This window comes from Pseudorca crassidens, chromosome 9, assembly GCF_039906515.1.
Source record: "Pseudorca crassidens isolate mPseCra1 chromosome 9, mPseCra1.hap1, whole genome shotgun sequence".
NCBI lineage: Eukaryota > Metazoa > Chordata > Mammalia > Artiodactyla > Delphinidae > Pseudorca > Pseudorca crassidens.
This window is the reverse complement of record NC_090304.1, coordinates 27,736,360-27,757,127: the sequence shown is the minus strand read 5'-3', so window position 1 is coordinate 27,757,127 and position 20,768 is coordinate 27,736,360. Positions and strand designations below refer to the sequence as shown.

General features: G+C 40.9%; 1 protein-coding gene across 3 annotated transcripts in view; it reads right to left on the bottom strand.

Moving 5' to 3' along the window:
- The window catches only part of MPPED2 (metallophosphoesterase domain containing 2), a 173,295-nt gene that overhangs the window by 134,750 nt on the left and 17,777 nt on the right, over positions 1 to 20,768 (bottom strand). Inside the window, exon 2 of one of the 3 annotated variants that reach the window (XM_067749537.1) lies at positions 19,889 to 19,911. The exons of the other annotated variants lie outside the window; for them this stretch is intronic. The gene's annotated coding sequence lies outside the window, so the exon portion shown is untranslated. The remainder of the gene's footprint in view (positions 1 to 19,888; positions 19,912 to 20,768) is intronic. 3 annotated transcript variants of the gene reach the window in all.

Genomic DNA, 20,768 nt, shown 5'->3' with positions numbered 1-20,768 from the left:
TGTGTGCAAACACTGAGCTTACTCAGGGACCTGTGAGTAAAGAAGCATGGCCAGAGCACAGTCGCTGTGTCAGTGAGCAGTGGGAGGTTTGAAAGGCTGGTGGCATTGGGGATCACACCACAGAGAGCCAGACTGTGGGACCTGAACCAGTCCTGGAGGCTGTGGGAAACTTCCTCCTCCTTCACTCATTGAAAGGTGCAAGGGGCCACAAAGAAAGCTGGCTTTAGGAAAACTGATGTGGCCCTGCAGGATGTGAGGGTGGTGGGGATGGGGGTGGGGGGGCATTAAAGGAAAAGAGGCTGACTTGAAATTAACTGTAAAAATCTAGGCATATGATGATAAAGCCAAGCCCAGTGAAAACAGAAAGGAGAGGATATGAAGGAAAGGCAATAGAAACCTGATGATAGGGCTTCCCTGGCGGCACAGTGGTTGAGAATGTGCCTGCTAATGCAGGGGACATGGGTTCGAGCCCTGGTTTGGGAGGATCCCACAGGCCCGTGAGCCACAACTACTGAGCCTGCGCGTCTGGAGCCTATGCTCCGCAACAAGAGAGGCCGCGATAGTGAGAGGCCCGCGCACCGCGATGAAGAGTGGCCCCCGCTTGCCACAACTAGAGAAAGCCCTCGCACAGAAACGAAGACCCAACACAGCAAAAATAAATAAATAAATAAATTACTAAACTCCTACCCCCAACATCTTCTTTAAAAAAAAAAAAAAAAAAAAAAAAAAAAGAAACCTGATGATATTACAAACAGAAACTATCATGAGTATACTGTAAACAAGGACTGGAGAAGTAGTCAAAAATGAACTACAAAATCCTACATGATTACAGCTCCTGTAGCTTCATCCTGTCCCCATTTTTTATCACTAGTCTTATGCTACAGACTGAGTGTCTGTGTCCTGCCCTAAAATTCATATGTTGAAGCCCTAATACGATAGTATTTGGAGGTGGAGCCTTTGGGAGGTAACTAGGTCAAGAGGGTGGAACCCTCATGAATGGAATTAGTGGCCTTATAAAGAGACAGAAGAAAGATGACCTTGACAGAGCAAGAAGGCAGCCATCTACAAGCCAGGAAGGGGGCTCTCACCAGGAGCTAAATTGGCTGGCACCTTGATTGTGGGCTCCCCAGCCTCTGGAATCATAAGAAATAAATGTTTGTTGTTTAAGCCACCCAGCATATAGTATTTGTGATACCAGCTGACTAAGACATCTGGATATTGACATAGAATTTTTTGGCTGAAAATAACGATGGTAATGACGAGGAGCAACAGCAACACTTTTCACTTCAAAGCCAGGTGTGTGATGCCCTTCATCTGGGCAGTGTTCATTTAATCCCTACAGCAGGTAGGCCCTGTCTTTCTCCCATTTTATACACGAGAAACCTGAGACTCAGATTAAGCAGAGGCACAAGGCCAGTAGGTGGCTCTGTCCCAAGCTGACCGCTCAGTGTCTGCTCTGTCATCCGCCAGCTTACAACCTCCTCTTACACAACACAACACACAGAGATATAAGAGCAGATTCTGTCCTAAAATGGGGCATACATTTTTTTAATTAATAATTAATCATTACAATTACAACCTCAAGAACAAAATATGGGTCATTTTTGAACACTGGATCCACCTGAAAACATGTCTTCAACTGGCTCAGTCCAGTAGAAAGAATGTTAAGAGACATTAAAAAACACAACCATTTACTTTTTAAATGTTGGGGGGATATTCATGAGAAGATGTTGGATCTAACTGATAAAAAGGGGTTTTTTCTTGTATTAAAACTCTGCCAAAGGAAACCAAATTCTATTGTGTTTTTCTACTTCCCAACTCATCAAAGCCAAGTTTTCCAAGTCTTAATGTCTCACAAGTAGCTGTTAATGGAATTCATTATTTAGTTAATTGCGCTTATCAGAAGTGCAGGTAACTTCATATTTGCATGGCTAATGGGCCTTCTTTAAAGTGTGTAGCCAGATGTTGGGTTTTAATGGTCCTTAATGTTTTTTCCAACTTTGGGTTGAGTTTATTGACTTACTTTCAAAATATCAGTTGTCCCTAAGGCAGAAAGACCATTTTTAGCTACATATGGGACATCACGTAAGTCCATTTCAAGACAACTGCTTATTTGTAAGGCAACTTAACATGATGCCAACATCTAAAGACCTTTCAAAACTAATCCAATACAATAATTTTCAGACTCAATATATGTTACTCTGGAGACTGGTGACAATGAGAGAACTTTTTTACCTTACATCTTTATCTTCTGCTGAAATAGCTAGTCTACTATTCAACCATAGAAATTACATAGTTCCCACACAATGGTAGAATCAATAGAGGACTACTTCCCTCTCCGGCAGTGAGTACTTACTACCTTGGGTAGAGTATTTCACAGTTTACATTCCCCCATGGTTATCTCAGGGTTGGTGTATCCAAGGTACAGATGTGGTGGGTAACTTGCCCATGATCACCCGGCTAGTACGTGGTAGAGAAAACATTAAAATCTAGGTCTGACTGCATATCCAGTAGTCGATTTACTTTGAATAATAACAAAGAGAAATGCCCTCTCCCATGTTACAACTTCAGCTTAGCACTGACCAACCTCTGCCCAGGTTTCCCTGTTGAGTGACATTGGCAAGGTCTACCAATAGGTGTGACTAGCAATTAGTCCTTCACCCCAAGCTTCTGAGTTAGGCATTTTAATCATTTAGTCCAGGGTCAGCAAGCTGTAGCCCAAAGGCAAAATCCAGCCCAGTGCATGTTTTTAGAAAGAAAGTTTTACTGGAACACAATTATATTATTTGTTTAAATATTATTATGGCTGCTTTTGAGCTACAACAGCAGAGTTTCACAGTTATGACAGATGCCATATGGCCTGCAAAGCCTAAAATATTTACTATCTGGACCTTAACAGGAAAGTCTGTCCACTCCTGATTTTGTCACTCAACATTCATTAAGCAACAACTACATGACACTTTATTACTACTAATAATACCTGAAATTTAGTAGTATCTACTATGTGCCAGGGGCTTTTCCTGTATTATTACATTTAATCCCCTCAAGATCTTTCTCTGCAGGATTCATGTGTGTGTACACGCACACACCTGCCAAGCATGTGAACTTTTTTGTATCCCTTCCAAATTTTATTCAAGGTCACACAAGTAAGCTTGGTACTTTGGATTCAGAGCCTATCTAAACCACGAGCTTCTGCCCTTTGCTATGGAATACTGTTTCTCAAAGGTACAGGGAAAAATTTAAGACTGGAGTGAGCATCCTTTTCATGGAATGATAAAGCCTCCAGGCATTATCTGATCCCACAGGGATATAGGCCTTAGTCTGTGGGCTATTATACAACTTTGTAACTTGTAGATAAGTGAAGGCAATGCAAATAATTCTTATCTACAGATGCAAATAAATTCTGTCCAGTGGATGTTCAATTGACTCCCCCCCTCCAGTTTTGCATCCATTTGTGAATTCATTTCAACATTCTTTTATTCCATATAAATTTGTGGTCCTCCTATAAATCTGTTATAACAAATTTCTTGGTTCCCTTGTTTATTAATGAGGTATATAAAATTTTTAACAAGTATTCATTTTATATCTGGGTGAGAGTCAGAATTTTTAAGAATTATTCTTTTACAAGGGTTGTCATTTTTACCATCTTGAACCTCACATTTTTGCTGGGGAGGGCATACATACCAAACTGTAATTGATGTGACCATAAATCACATATATCTATGTAGGTCCGGGAGTCATTTATGTCACTTAGAGAATCAACAAGGCATGGGTTTAGGCCATGGCTCTGTCTCTGCGTAGCTTTGAGACCCTGGACAAGTTACTAAATTTCTCAAAGCCTCAGGTGTCTCGTCTGTAAACTGGGGATAATAATAGTAGTTGCCTCATAAAGTTGACACGAAGATTAAATGACAGTTGCTTATAAAGGGACTGGTGCATATGAAGTGCTCATTAAGCGTTAGCCATCATTATTGAGAGTCTTCCAAGAAAAGGACTGATGGAAGGAATTAGTTCTATTTGGGGATGGGGAGGTCTTCACAAAGTGGGTATATTTTATCTGCGTCTTGAAGGGGCAGTAGGAGATCACCAAGCAGAGAGCTACGGTAATGTCATTCAACATAAAAGGAACACTATATTAAAAAAGAGAGAGAGAGAGGTGGGAAGGTGAGGAAGTGAGTCAGAGGGCTGAATTTACAGGAAGGTAATTCCCTGGTAGACACTGCATTTCTAAGGTGACCTAAACTTTCCTAAAATTGTTAAAGCTTGTACCTCTCTACTTCACAGTGGTGTAAGGATTGCTAAGTCGGAATGCATTATCCAGATTCCAGTTTTCCCAAAATCTGGACAACGAATCATCATGACTACAGTTATGACTACTCACCCAGTCCAGGTACCCATCAGGAACAAGTGGTTATTTTATTCCGAACTTTATAAAAACAACAAAAGGTACTAACCAAGACTGACTGAGCCCCAAGTACAGGCCACATTTTACAGAGGCCAACTTTACACAACGTACTTTTAACAGTTAGCTTACATTCAGTGCAAACACACACACACACACACACACACACACACACACACAATCTCCTAAACACCCAAGAAGATAACACACAAATCCAATTACACCGTAGTCCTTATCCTGGCCAGATCCAATTTCTTTCAGCACCTGGTTATATGTCATTTCTACATTCTTTTATTGGTCTCATGATAGTTCACATATAAAATCACCCTGTTCTATTTCAAATCAGTGACTTTCCTGGATACGTTGGATAGGGAATAAACTTCAGCTAATTCTCAGGTCTGTGTCAACATTCGCAAAAGTTTACGAGAAAGTCTTCCTCCACCTTGTTCTCGTAATACTGTCTGCTCCTTTTCACGCCTGCATATACCCATTCAAATGCTAAACTGTAGAGGGCGGTTATCTGAGGTGTGCATTCCGCAAAACTGCCTATTGTAGTGCCCTACCGGTCTGCTAAGACTGAGGCATGTCAGCTATCTCTTTCTGCTAGAGCAATGATGGATAAGAGGAAAAGGAAGTTGGGCCACTTTAGTTTTCTGGAAAAAAGATAACTTCCTCAAAAAACCTTCGCCTTTTAAAAAAAGAAGGAAAAAAAAAACCTTACAGGTACTGCCTGTGCCCTATCAGATACCATCCCACCCCCAATCTCTGGAGGTTCTGCTGTGATTGTTTCAAGCTCTCTTCCTCATGAAGAGGTGACCACGTGATCACTGCCGTCTATAAAGGCTGAAGTGAGTGGACTTAGCTAAAGGGCATTGCAATAATTTTTCTCTTCCACGTCAGAAAGTTAGCCTTGCACATTCTCTGACTCACTGCCTGTTTTTAAATCATCTTTTAGGGAGGGGTGGCCAAGGGGGCATGTTAAGTTCCAACCAGTCCCCTTCTCACGCCCATATCAATTGCTCTTGAAAATAACAACAATAACAATAATAATAATTAAAAGATGTAGTCCCGATCAAGCCTTCAGATTTGCTTTCCAGGCAGTGCTAAAGACTTGATATTTTAATAGGCAATGCCTCCAAATGCCCGTTGTAGGAACGCAGTCTTGGCTGACAGATTAAACTTGATTAAGGTTGGAGCTGGCACTGTTGTGTACAGACGTGATTCCTGTTGGAATCTAGGGTGAGTGGTAGCCTGAGAAAGCCACTGAGAGCATTTATAACCCCCAACTACAAATCCGTTCCTGATTCCAAAGAAATTACTGTGTCTTTCCCACCCATGTTGTAGCATGTCACCATACTGGCAAACACAGTAAGAATCATGAACCCATCTCAATAAGGGCAGCGGGACTGGAAATATAATTTCTCTTTGTCCTGTAGCAAACATTTAAGAGTCAGGACAAACAAAGAGTAATTAAAATGTTTGCTACAGGACCTGCAGCCGGGCAGGGATTTGAGAATAGCCAGGAATTTTGATGTGAGTTTGCCAAAGCAAAACTTCTCTGAGTGCGCCTGGCAATTTAGCGCATAGATAATTTTTATAAATTGGTATGAGGGGGTATGGACCAGTTTGCACATATCTACACCTGATGCTTCCACAGCTTGCCAGGCTGAAGAAATGGGCTGTTTTGTTCTTTTTCTCACTCTCAAGTGAAAGAGTAAACTTAGCCAGGTCTGTCAGGGAGTTCCCTAATAACCAAAGGCCCAGCCCTCACTGGGGAAAATATGCAATAAGGCTTCCCACAGTGTCCAGTTCGGGGCTGGCTTTGTCTTGATAAGAGGTCACAAGGCAGGCGAATCTGTGAATAATGCTGCTGGGTTTCTGGATTAAAGCTTTTTTTCACAGGAGACGGAGTATAACTTACTCAACTTGTTCTCTGCAAAATGAACTCCTGTGGGAAGTTCCAGTTACAACCTAAACTCAAGTCAACTACTTTGCCCCTTCTGATCTGCTTACTGTTCCCTTCATCTTTAACTTGTATGTTGGTACAGCCCTTCACACTTTTTCCAAAAGCTGCTTCATGTATAATCTGATTTCATCCTCACCTTGTAGGTAAAAAAGACAGTATTATTATTGTCATTGGGGCCTAAGATCCAGACAGGTTGAGGGACTTGCTCACGACCACTGTTAGCAGCAGAACTGGCTCCAGGTTCCATGATTCCCAACTCCCAGTAACAAAAATAATGGCTCCCATCAGTGAATGCCAGGCATTGGGTCCTGTGCCTATTTTTTGAATTTTATGAATATTACTTCCTCTATTCCTTGCAAGAACCCTATAAGGTGGGTATTATTAATCCCATTTTACAAATAAGAAATACTGGGTTAATGAGGATAAGTGATCCCCCCAAGGTCAGAGATGCCATAAATGGTGAAGCCTCAATTACAAGAGGTGTCTGTCCAACTCCTGGCTTATTCACTATTACACTGCCTCCCAGTCCAGTACTTTTTTTTCTATACAAATCCAATGTTAAATTGAAGAAATACAAGTTTTCTCTAGATCTGAAGATTTCAAATATTAGGTATAACTTTTAAACACCTAATAAGCTTCTGAAATTCAAGTTTTGTCCACTTGGTTATTGTCCAACAGAAAATACCCTGAAAACCATAAAGTGCTATCTGTCATCAGGTGTTCTGACTGGTCTAAATATCATTCACATCCATCTCTTAGTTCATTTAAAAGAAAAACAGGTAGTCGAATATAAATTTCTGCATGAAATTTACTAGAATCGCTCATAATACTTTATGAGCATAATAAGTTCTCGGGACAAACAGCATGGATCCAAATCCCAAATATACAAACGGACAATCTCTGGAACATGGGCAAGTTATTGCATCTCATACTTCAGCTTTTCCACATTTACATTAGGGGTAAAAATACCTCATAGAGATGTTGTGAGGAAGTAATGAGAACGCACTGAGTATGGTGTGAAGGACCAATAATGATCATAATTAGTATTGTTTTGTCATTATTTCTGTCTCTACAGAAATTTCTCAGGATAGCCCTAATTTCACTAGGATGACAAAACCCAATAGTCTGCTTAATGAATTACTCCAACTTTCTCTTCTATATGGATAATAAAGCAGGCTGCACCCTAAATGCGAAAGAACATACCAGTTTGTGACTCATAATTCAACCCTATCTCTTAAAATTATTATTCACCTAATACTATTAAAACTGCCAAGTCTTCTAGGTCATCTCAGTACTTGTGTCAAGTAGGTGTTATTTTACACAAAGTGATGTGTTAATTCAGTCAAGTAAGAGTCACCTGAGAAACCAGAATCACAAAGGACAAGCAAATTTCCCTGATCCAGAAAGGCAAGTTTCCCCCAAATATGTGAAATTATTATTCTGCTGTTAAAAAAGCCTTTATCCTCCTAATTGGAAAATATATGCTTACTAAAGTCACAAATAACTAACATCAACAAAATTAAGAATATGTGCATACAAAGCAAAGAAAGATGAACCCAGCTTCATTTACCTAAGAATTGCTACTAGTAACATTTTGGTCTCTTTCCATTTCATATTTTCACTATTTTTTTTTTTTTTTTTTTTTTTTTTGCCGTACGCGGGGCTCTCACTGTTGTGGCCTCTCCCGTTGCGGAGCACAGGCTCCGGACGCGCAGGCTCAGCGGCCATGGCTCACGGGCCCAGCCGCTCCGCGGCATATGGGATCTTCCCGGACCGGGGCACGAACCCATGTCCCCTGCATCGGCGGCAGGCGGACTCTCAACCACTGCGCCACCAGGGAAGCCCTCACTATGCATTTTTAAAACATAATTGGGATCATTCTGCATTCAAAATGTTATATTCGGGGATTTGGGGGCTCCACTTCAATCATTATAACATCAGCATTTTCAGTGTTACTGCAGACCCTTTATAAACGTTTTCACTGGCTGCAGGATATTTCATGGGTTAGTTTTGCCCTAATTTTCTTAGCCGTTTCCCATTGCTGAACTCCCCCTAAAGGCTTTTAAGCTGTCAAGCCCAGACAAGATTTCTAGACACACAGCCCTAACACTGGGGCTGCCTGTGGTCATGAACTGGGGCATTTGGGGCACTAGCTATATAACTTCTCGCCATAAGTGAGAAACACCGTGAGTCGTACTCTTCAAATGCCAACAGACCAGGAGTTCAGTGATGTGTGAACCTCAAATGCCAATAGTTCTGGGGGAAAAAAATGACAGCAACTCCTCTAAGATAAATAAAATCATGTTCTGGACAGTCCTGGCTACCCACGGCGAGCCCAGGGACGAGCACAAACACCTCCCACCTGTGCGTTGCCTGCTCCAATGCAAACACAGGGCACATATGTATCTCCTTTCCTCTTCTTCCCCTACACAGTTTATTTCCAAAAATCACTGTTCCATCACCACTCAACACCATTTGCCGCCAACTGCACCATCAAACCTACTTTATAAAGTAAACTACCACGTTCCTTATATTGTCTTTCAGAAAAAAAAAAAGAGAGAGAGAAGCAGAAAGGCAAGGCTTATGTAGTAAAAAAACAATGTAGGTCTTGCTTAGAGGTCAGAAAGCACAATCATCAGGGCTCACTCACTACCTCCATGCTCACCCACGACCATCATCTTAAGATCCCATATTCAGTGCCATGCCTTTCAAATTTGGGAAGGATGGTGTGGTCTCAAGAAACAACTCGTGAGTTACATTTGCGTTTCCTACAGTTAAAAAACAAACCAACACCTATTTTTGTCTGAAGCATTTAAAGGTTAAGCAAAGAGAAGACAGCATTTCTTCCTGTAGATTTCTAGACACGGCAGCTGGAATTTTGAACATCTTCATTGTTCCTGTTAAAAACAAGATCGAGACACAGGAAAGAAAGTACTTCAAGTTGAAAGTCAGGATGGCCTTGTGAAAAAGAATGGGCTTTGTAATAAGAAGAGCTGGGTGTGAATCCCGATTCAAGCCTCATGAAGGAAGGATACATAACCACTTCAAAGGGCTCTTTGAGTGTTAACTATGGTATCTACAGCTCCAAGGGCCATCTCTGGCACAGGTCTGTCTTACATTGTAAGGATTTCAGTATTACTGACAAGAAAAGCCTATACAGCAAGGAGGAAGCTGTCAGGTAGATTACACTGACCATTTTATGACCATAAATAATCAGAAACATAAATCAAAGACTTAGAGATTAAGAAATTGAGGACTACTGTGCCTTCTTTTTAACCTTATGAGGCAAACTAAGAACGAGAGAGAAAAAGCACACCCTTCTCAGACTTCTTGGCATGTCTTGGGGCACCTTAACTAACATAGGGTCCTTCAGGCATTTTGTGAATTTCCCAACAACTACACAGCAAGGTTCCCTGTCCCCAAGCCAGGTCTCTCCCCAGAGCTACGGCAGCTGCATGCTCACCACTCAGCTCAGTCCCAGGCCAGGCTTCCGGGCTAACCTTGACCAACCCTGACCATAGATGGCATCCAGAAAATCCTAATCCATTCCTCAAGCATCTCAGGGACAAGCCACTTGGGCATCTCCCTCTGCTTTGCTTTCCACTTCAGTTCTAGGAAATGAGCTTCTCCTCCTTCCTGCCATAAGCCTTTATAACCTACAATTCCAGGGAACGCAATCCATTTGCCCTCACTCTGTTCCTTTAAGGCTGGGTTCCTATTTTAAAATTTCTTCCCCCGAACTCAAGATTATCCACTAGAGATTTGCCACCTCCTGCCACACCTTTGGGCTAGAAGATGCCGCACTTCTGCCTTCCCTTAAGCCTGGTCTCCCTTGCATTCGTGCACTAGTATACACTCCTCAGAGTAACAGGCCCTCTCGTCCTTTCTAGACCTGCAGCTCACACCAACCCCAAAGCAGAGAGTCTCCGGGACTCCACAGCAATGCTGGACTGAACGATCTGGCCTCCTCCACCATCTTCCTCAATGCCATTGTGTACGACGGCAGAATTATCATCACCCATTTAACTCATTCCAGAGGACAAACCATTCTCACTCAACTGCATATTTCTTTTTTTCACTCTGGAATTTTCTTATTCTGCTCCATAGGAATGACATGAGTCCAGGTCCTCTGACTTGGTCATTTGGCCATAACTCAAGTCACTTGGGAGCCCCATCACTCCAAACACCATCTCAGTATTGTCACTCTCTGGCTTGTGTGACATCTAAAGATATACTTGATTCACAGATGTTTTGGCAGTTTGGGGGACCTATACTACATCTTACAGATAAGAAAACAAGGCTGGAGAGACTTGTCCAACGTCAAAGCGTGAGTCAGCAGCCATTCTGAAACTAGAGGCTTTCTCAGGCCACTGATATATTCTTAGATGAGTGTGTCTAAGAACCAGTGAAAGAAATAAAACCTTGACACACTTCTCTGGAATCTCAAATTCTTCATTTCACTCAGTAAAAGGCCCAGTCTCCACATCTTTATTTCATACTTCCATATCAATGTGTTCTTTGAGGAAATCTCTGTCTTCCAAGGGCCCCCAAATGTACTTAGAGGTAGAGAAAATCTTTTCCTTCTTAAATGCTTATACTCAGTTTTGGGTGTTTAGCTGAATGGGTTAACAGTCTTGAGCATTCCTTCTGTTATTACATGACTTGTGAGTGTAATGTTTCCATTTGTACCTCTCTTTGCATTATCTTCCAATCCACGTAGTGTTTGAGTGGAAAGTCCAGGAATACAAGGAATTCTGAGTAACTTCAGACTAAAATCTTAGAACGCTTGAGACGCAAGGATCCTTGAAGACCATCTGCTCTAACCAGTATTATTTCCATATTACAGATGAAGCCTACATCACTTGAGTCTCAATCCAATATGATTTTCTCCATGGATTCCCCCAGCCTCCTAATAATGAATTCCTCCATACTTGTGTTTCTATCTGAGAGAAAAAGTCATCCTAGGTCATGCTTCTCTACAGAGCCTCAATCAGTGGAACTATTCCAAAAATATGTTTGTGGATCGGGATTGTATTTACTTCATGCTTCTTCATGAAGAAGAAAACAGTCAAAATCCAAGTCTTTAATCTGTGGGTCTATCGCTGCCTCCTTGACAGAGTGGCATGATGCATAGACTCAGGTAAACATGTTTCACTGACCAGCTGTGAAACCCAGGCCACTCTGGGCAGCTTCTTTTAGCCTTGGTTTTCTTATCTGCAAAATGAGAATAACACCACCTACTTCCGAGGGTTATATTAAGAATTAAATAAAATAATGTATTAAGGCAGTTAGCACTTACTGGGTAGACAATACGCACTCAAAAGAAGGTAGCCATTATTTATTATTATTATTATTATAATCTCTGTGGATTTTGTCTTGTTCTGTCTGGTTTGCTCATTTTAACTGGTTTCCTTGGTCTACCGTAGACTGTCTGCCCTGAAGCCCAGAAGATCTAAGATGCCCTGAAGGAGAGGGGAAAAGGGTTCCCTAAAAAGAGTGTTTAACCAAGCAAAATAAGACAACAAAATGAAGAGAAAGCCATCAAATGGAAGATAATCAAAATAATGAGGGTTAGTTTTATACTCTAGGCTATGACAAATTTTGATTCAAGACCGATACAGATCATTAGTGTGCATTACATTGAATTATTTTCCCCCATAATAAATTTATGACATTATCATTTCAATTTGTTAAACAGTCCCAGACTCAAGCAGTTTGCTTGCCTGGGACATAGCATGAATTCAATAAATACTTGAATTAGTGAATGAATAAAAGCATGACCATGTCAAATAAGCAAGTACATATCAAAACTCTGAGACCATGGTATTCGCCATTCTCTTTATAAGGTTAAGTGAGTTTTAGAATATTTCTGTCTTAACTAGAGGTATCAGTATGAACTTTTTGTTGGAGACAATGTATAATCAAAATATAAGAATTCAAATATATTTTTGGAAATTTATATGTATTTTCACTTATTCGTGACTCTTGATAGCTCAAAGCAGCTATTATGTCAAGACAAATTATTAGCTTTCACAATTGTATAATAAACAGAGCTATAATTCATGTTCATTTGGAAGTGTTCTTCCCTAGTTATGAGATTTAACATACATATATAGCCAGCTAGTCTATTACGATTGTTAGTTTCCTTTGAAAAAAATGGCTACTTGTTAAGTAACCAATCAGTAACCATCTCTAATCAGCCATCTTGGTCACCTAAACAGAATGTGCAATTATTTCAGTCTGTAAGCTGATAGATCATATTTCCCATTTGCATAGGATCATTTGGATCAGCTCTCCAATAGACAGTCTAGTACCTTTGTAGACAAGTATAAGGCTGCCGTAGTACTATGTATATAAAAACTCTTCAGGCAACCAAAGAAGACATTTAGCCTGGTAACTCTAAAGTGCCCTGTGGCCAGAGTGAGAAAGTCAAAAGTAAAAACTCACTGATGAATTTTATTCCTTGGACACCTTAAGGATTTCACAAGGAAGGTATGAATGAATATGTATGAAGATGATATCTGTAACTGGAAAACAGAATTCTTTCCTTATATATCCATGAATTGGCTCCAAAGACAATCGCTAAAGAAATAGTTTCAGAATCATACTGAGCAATGTAGGTATTGCAGGAATAGATGAAAATGACACCAAACAGAATAAACACACACACACACACACACACACACACACACACACACGTATGTATGCATTTTTTTACTATTTTATTTATTCTGGGGAATTTATGAAAAAGAAAACTCTGTGTCCGTAGTTTACAGTCATACTTCAAGCCCCAAAGTCTTTTTCAGACTAGATTTTGGAGTCATTCTTTCCCTTTCTTCCAAGGCTGGAGTTAAGCTATTTCCATGGAAGAGCTGTCTTCCTTACAAGTATTTTGTGAACTGCCTCCCCTCCTTTTCCTCTTTCTTTTGTTTCTGTCCTTCTTTCTTCCCTCCCTCCTTCCTTGTTAACTTTCTTCTTCCTTTTTTTTTTTTTTTTCCTAGCTGGGAACACACCAAAATTTGAACAGAAAAAAATGAAAGCATAAAAATGCTTTACATGGGCTCCCCTGGTGGCGCAGTGGTTGGGAGTCCGCCTGCTGATGCAGGGGACACAGGTTCGTGCCCCGGTCCGGGAGGATCCCACAAGCCGCGGAGCGGCTGGGCCCATGAGCCACGGCCACTGGGCCTGCGCGTCCGGAGCCTGTGCTCCGCAACAGGAGAGGCCACAACAGTGAGAGGCCCGCGTACCGCAAAAAAAGAAAAAAAAAGTGCTTTACAGTCACAACCAATTCCTTTCAAAATAGTTAGCCAACCTAGTCCTCCTCATTTGGACAATTACAGCCAAAAGAAGGATCTAGTTTCAAAGTGCAGCTGCCCATTTGAAGTGGGATAGGCATGGTTAATTTTTTCAATGAGAAAATGGTGATGAATGGAATAGAAAATAAAGATGTCTTTAAAGCTAGACTAAAAAAATTATTTTAACTCAAGAAGGTCATCAGTTTGGAAATATTATCCAGAGAATTATCAAATCACAGAGAGGAGCCTTCGGGAAATCTTAAATGACTACAAATGGAAAGTATGCCTTAGAGACCAGTTTAAATAAAAGTCACAGTAGTCACATATATACTCAGCCCTGCAACTTCCAACTACAGAGGAATCCTAGGGAGGCCACTGGGATCCCAACATGTACAATTATCTCCTTTGTAAATCACACAGTGCTAGTAACAAAGGTCTCTACAATTTTTATTAACACAAGTTTATCAGAGACTATGATATTTAAAATCTCATGACTTTGGAATATTGTTTTGCAGACTAAAACAAATGATCCTTAAAACTACATCCAATACTGATCACATAAGCATGTTCCCTTTGTGATAATTCATTTAGTCAAATACAGTTAATTTGTACATTTCTATGTCTCATGCTTCAATTAAAAATTTACTAATTAAAAAGAAGTTATACTCAATCCTCTCCTTCCATATGAAACGTTTTTCTAGACACATTTTTTTTTAAGATAATGAGAATACAAAACTGCACTTCTCCTTCAAGGTCTTACTGAAAAAAACCTGTAAGCTATTTTAGAATGTTAGTTTTGCTTTTGGATTTAGTATTCTCAAGTCTTCTCTTTTGATAGGCCAAACAACGCACCCTCTGATATTTACATTTCCTATTCGTCACATTTAATTCTTCCCATTTTTTTTCCTACGAATAACTATCCAAATAACTAAAGATCATCATTCGTTATTCAGCACTTTGATTTTGTTGGTATATCAGTATAACTGGCATACTTTTTCTTTCTGAAAGCAGTTTTCACATTTACCAAAGGGCATAATCAGCACTTCAGCTGCCTGCTGCCTTGTGGGGTTTTATCAGTAATGTACTTAACAAACAGCGGTTTTGTGGATAACCACACCATGTTCTAGGTTATCTAAGAACTCATACCCTTCCCTCAAACTTCCACCTGAAAAATTCATGAATTAAGAAAACCTCAATGGAAGGGGGAGGGATCTGTGAAATAGGGCATTCTCATTTGTCACTGAAATAAATTACTGACTTTTGAAGTCAGTGATTATTACTGTTGTGTTAAATTATTTATTTTCAAGGAAATAAGCGGAGGAATCTCAAAATGACTGTTAAGTCATCTGCCTTAAGAATGTCCTAAGAGCCAATTAAGATATGTATTTTATACTGGTCATTAAAAAAAAGTGACTAACTGAAGTTTTTGTTCTTGTTTTATGTAAACCGTCTTGTGGTTTACATTAACTGCCTGAAAAGCTTTAGATTGCATTGTACTTCCAACCAACAGTGACTAGCATTTACTTACTTAGTAAGCAGCAGTTTGTCTCAAACTACAGCAAGTGATTACCAATCACTTGCTACACGACATGAGATAGTCTTAAAACTCCATTTACCCGCTACTGAACCAATATCTTACCTTATTCTAGGGAACGTGAATGAGTATTTCTCCAGCAATTAACCTAAGTGAAAATATGAGCCCTAGCTCTGCAGAATGCAATAAATTTGGTCACAAAGGAAAATGAAAGCAAGCACCCTAATACCAACTGAAGACACTTTAGTTGGAGAAAAACGGCCTGCATCCCGTAACATTTTATGATACCAAATGAGATGCAGGCAGTGTAATTTCACTTATGCGATTCACTTACAAGCAATGCAAATGCAATCTTGCTGATTACATTTAAAACAAAAGACTGAATCTGCTCATTTATAGAGCAGAGCCATAGTCATGCAAAAATCATGCTACCCCCCACCTGGTGTGGAACCAAAAGAAAACAATCTGGCTGAAGACCTTTTCATCTCCACAGAAAGAAAAATGATGTTAACTGTGAACTCCGGGTTGACCCAATATGCTTAATAATGTAGCTTCTCGGTGCCCTCAATAGAAAACAAGGTCAACCGTGTTAGTAATCGTTAGCTGAGGTGTGCAACCCACATGCAAACAATGTCCAATGTTTTATTTGTTTTTTAGATAGCCATAAGCAGTGTTCAGAAAACACTTTCATCTATGTTTAATTTCAAACCTTCATTTATCTGTGGGTATGTGTGCAGGTACATACACACACATTCGTATATAAACAATGGAGATGTATAATTTCTACAGGGAGGTGTAGACTGCTACAACTAATATATTCACTAGCTGGACTCCTCACCATGCATATTTTATGAGCTTCTCTGTGCAGTTAAGTGGGGGTCTTGAGCATTCCAGAACTACTCATTTTAGTCACCACCCAAAACTAGAGCTTTTATTAGATAATTTTCCTATTACGAAGTTCAATAGTTAGAACTGAATGCAAAAGTCGCGCTAAATGCCCTCTCTGAACTTCCCAGAAAAGCAACAGAGCTGGAAGAATTTTTCTACTTGTCTGTGCTGCTCCGTTTTTAAAGATCTAACAGGTACTTCTGGCTCACCACCAGCAACTGAGCCAAGGCCCAGCTGCAGGCCACTGCACCAGCATCCGAGGCGTTTGGTGCGAGGCTGGCTGATAGCTAGATCTGCGGCACCCTAGGCAGAGAGGACCGTCGCCAAAGCCAACTTGGGCCCAGCTGCAGTTTTAACATAAAGAAGTTTAATAGGATACCTCATACCTGCCACAGAGCTTTTTTCCAAGCGCACGTGGCTGGAAATGCTACTTGCAGAGTGACTCGTGGCTACGGGGTTTCTGAATCTTAGTGAAGAAGACACACTTCGATGGTCTCCCAAGTGATGCCAACACCGATTACGGCTCGCGGAAGCAATTTTCTATGCAGTAACACCACTTTTTTTTGGTCAGAGAGATTATTTCCAAATAGCAACCTTTGAGAAATTCTCAAAAATGCAGGTGACTCTGAAGTAACCCTTGATATTCAACCACGGTCAGGTCTCAAAACTGTACTCAAATTGAACTGTGTAAAAGGTACTGTGTTGAAGCATCTAACCTTCTATCTTCATGTCTCCAAAAGACCTAGAAGCATATAGGTTTGCTCATTCCCACACAGCACAAGCAGTGGGCCAGAAACCATTTCACTTGTCTGGAATGTGTGCCACTGTCCAAGTCCACGGCACATGGCTCCACACTTCTCAGTTCCCACATCCCAGCAAAGACGCAAGTGCTGTCCAGTATGCGTCGTCTCCGAGTAGGAAATGTCAGTGGTTTCTGGACTCTGAGGTACAGAAAAACGCTGCCAGGTTTTAGAGGAACCAAGGGACACATGGGTGGTAAGAAAAGGAGGAGATATTATGAAATGAAAGCAAAGTGTGATCCTCCATGGCAGAAAATAGCTGCTCCTGTTTCATTTAAACAGTTTTCCATAACGGGGTGCCTCCTACAGGGAGCTTTCCTTCTTTCATGTGTGGGAAAAGAATTAGACATGAAGACGCTTTGACTAACCTGGGCTATGTCTACAGTGGAAAATTAGGAAATAGAATTGGAAAGCAATTTAATAGAATGAAGTCAGATTACTCGTAAAAGGCTTATTTCAGATGTGTTCTTAAAGAAATTCTCCCCCGCTTCTCCTACTCACTGCCAGCTAAAAACTAGCACTTGCCATCTGCCTCTACAAGGATTAAGTCACTATCCACCACAGCCACTGACCTTCAACACTCCCTGAAAGGAGTTCGGGATGGAGACCAGGAATGAGGCACCTCTGTGATCTGGGGAAAACTGACAGAACAGGACTTCAGATAGTTAGATATTTTCAGGAGATTTTTATGAGCGCAAATTCTTGCATCTCCTCATATCTAGAAAAGTACTAAAATCATTAACGGAGACATATGCTCCTCGTGACTAGCAGCCAGTCTCTGCCAGAACTGGTGCTTCACTAAAATCATATATATATATAATATACTGACCTTCCCCGCTACCTCTTTGGAGCAGTTCCTCAGAGCTATCTAAGAAGCTGTCTCCCAGGCTATAGTCCTCAGTTGCCCCAAATAAAACTTAACTCACAACTTTCACGTTATGCATTTTTTTTCAGTGGGCCCCGGTTAGGATTTATTGTCTTCCCCAAACTGTAAGTTGCTTAAGCACCTTCTGCTCACTAAGGGTCATAAAGACACACACAATGTACTGTAAGTCAGGTGTCCTGTGTGACCTTGCTCTGGTCATTTAAGCTCTCTGGGTTGCCAACTGTCCATATGTAAAAGTCTTTACATGTTTCCCTCCCAGTGAGCACAGCACACAGGTATGCAAAAACACACCTTGATCCTTCTATTACTAACAATGCACACACGGTTATTTTATCAAATGTATTTAATTCAGACACATTTGATTGTCTCCCCAAGTAAGCAAAACATCCCTACTAGACAAGGACTGCGTGGTTTGCATTTCTACATTATTCTGACTGCTAGACCCAAGAAGACATCCATTTATTCACTTCTTCCTCAATAACTATTTATTGTACCAGGCACTGTGCTATGCCCATAATCTGACTCCAGATGTGAACAAAATACATAAATCTGAGTAGATTGGTCGTTCATATAAACCATTCAGAGCCTTATCACGCCTCTCCAAACTGAATCCAATTCATCAAAAACGTACGAGCAGGTTATATGTAGCACCCTCCATTAACTGAAACACACCAATAAATTTCCAAAATGTAGGACTCAGCACCAAAAAAATATCTATGTATGGGTGGAGGAATCCCCACATCTATTTTGGAGCTCCGAGCGGTTTGTGGCTCCTCTGTGCAGTCTGGCATCATGCATAATGCAACACCGCAACTGCTAACAGCAGGCGCGCACCAGATAATTTACACTTGTTTTTATGGACACGAGGAACTGATCTTTGAAGCCGTCCCTAATGAGATTCCGCTTGGCCCTAACAGCATCCTGAGAGAGTGTTCCGGTTTTCTACTTGGCATCCGGTGCATATTTATAATGCAGAATACAAGCTCATTTAAATTGCACATGTGGATTTTGGTGTCTTCCCTGTGTTAGAGAGAGATTTTCATATACTAAGGAGCACTGACTATTCAATTACTAAACCATACTTTCCCCAAACAATGTCACTGCCAGTCACTACAGGTACTTATCAAAGAGGCAGGTCCATCCATGGGTTTGGACCAGCAGGGCCAAAAGCTCCCCCAACTCCATCCAGCTCAGCCCTCTAGTCCTGAAACTCAATTAGGTCCTCAGCCAAAGGGGATCTCCAGAAAGCCTAATTATACAATACCTTTCTTAGTAGACGCAGTAAGGGGACAGTCAGGGAGAAAACCTAAAGCCCATCACTTAAATTAACAACTTCCTGCCCCAAAGCGCTTGCCATGCAAATCTCTCTTATTCTCTCCCCTCTTTTATGCTCTGCCTCTTGTAAAATACTTCCTTAAGCTTGGCACTCTTCAGCAGCATTTTTTTGTCATTTACTTTTCAAGAAGTTTATAGCTTAGTCACCAGTAATTAGAAATCCATTGCATACTTCCTTTAAATTTCATTTGTTTCACCTTTAAAACAAAAGTTTCAGAAGGCTTTCAATCACCGTGTAACACCAATGTTGTTATAGTGGTGTTATCTGTGGTAAACCCAAATCACAGGTTTCTGTGAAAATAGTCGTATGATAAGAACTAGAAGAGTTTACTACAAAAAAAAAGTAAAGTTGTTAAAAACATAAGGATACAGAATAAAATTGGTTCGCTTTATGCAAAATGTTTGATTCCCGTGATAAGAGATGACCCGTTTTCATGGTCTTCATTTCAGGTAAACTCGACATATTAGGGACAGCTGACAGGCTCCTGGTAATCGGGCTGAAATATTTCCTAATTAATTTCACGCTTCTAGCCAATAATAGTTGATGCCAAATAGGATAAATAAGTAAGCACTTTACAAGGAGTTAAGACAACATACTTTCTAATACCTCAGTTTTTAAGGTAGAGAACAAGATAGGAAACCCAAATCTTTAGGGTCAAGATGAAAGTGAAACTTTGACATTTTTCCTGTGTTAGAAATGAGAGTCTACTACTGTCAAAGTAAGAGTCAACCGAAGGCAGGATAGATTATAGCATAAGTGTAGGAGTATCAGAAATACTCACTCTGAGCTTCATCCAGCTCCATCCTGAAAAAAACACGGGAGACTCATAAGTTACCCTTTTTAAAGCCAAGTATACCATCAAGTCTAAATACATGCCCTCAAAATGAATGAATGATTCCAAGGGAGCACACACTTCTTGGGAAAGCACATAGTAAGAGAACATGGAATCCCTGAAAACTCAACTGTCATTCATTCATTCAACAAGTATTTGGAGAGTATCTAGAATGTGATAGCACTATGATACGTGCTGTGGATACAAATGGGCAACAAAAAATAAAGAGTGGCTGCCGGGCTTCCCTGGTGGTGCAGTGGTTGAGAGTCCACCTGCCGATGCAGGGGACGCGGGTTCGTACCCCGGTCCAGGAAGATCCCACATGCCGCGGAGCGGCTGGGCCCGTGAGCCATGGCCACTGAGCCTGCGCGTCCGGAGCCTGTGCTCCGCAACGGGAGAGGCCACAACAGTGAGGGGCCCGCGTACCGCAATAAAAAAAAAAAAAAGAGAGATGCTGCCTTCGGAGAGCCTAAAGCCTAGTGGAAGACAGACATTTCACAAACATTCAGAAAACACATTTATAAAAAGTGCGACCAAGGGAAAGAATTACTTGTAGGTGCTCTGGGTCCATACACACAAAGGGTTCACGTAATCCAGAGAAAGGGGTAGGGGCTCCCCTGAAGCAGTGACGAAGGTGGAGAGAGGAAAGAAAGTGTATTTAGGGAGGAGGACATCATTCCAAGCCTCAAAGTTGACGGCAGTGGAGCAGCCTGTTGCTCTCCCGGCACCTCTCAGTACCTCTCCACTTGGAAAAATAAAAAATTCAGGAGGCATGCCTAGGAAGTTGGATTTACAATGTACTTCTCTTCAATGTCAGCCCTGAATCCAG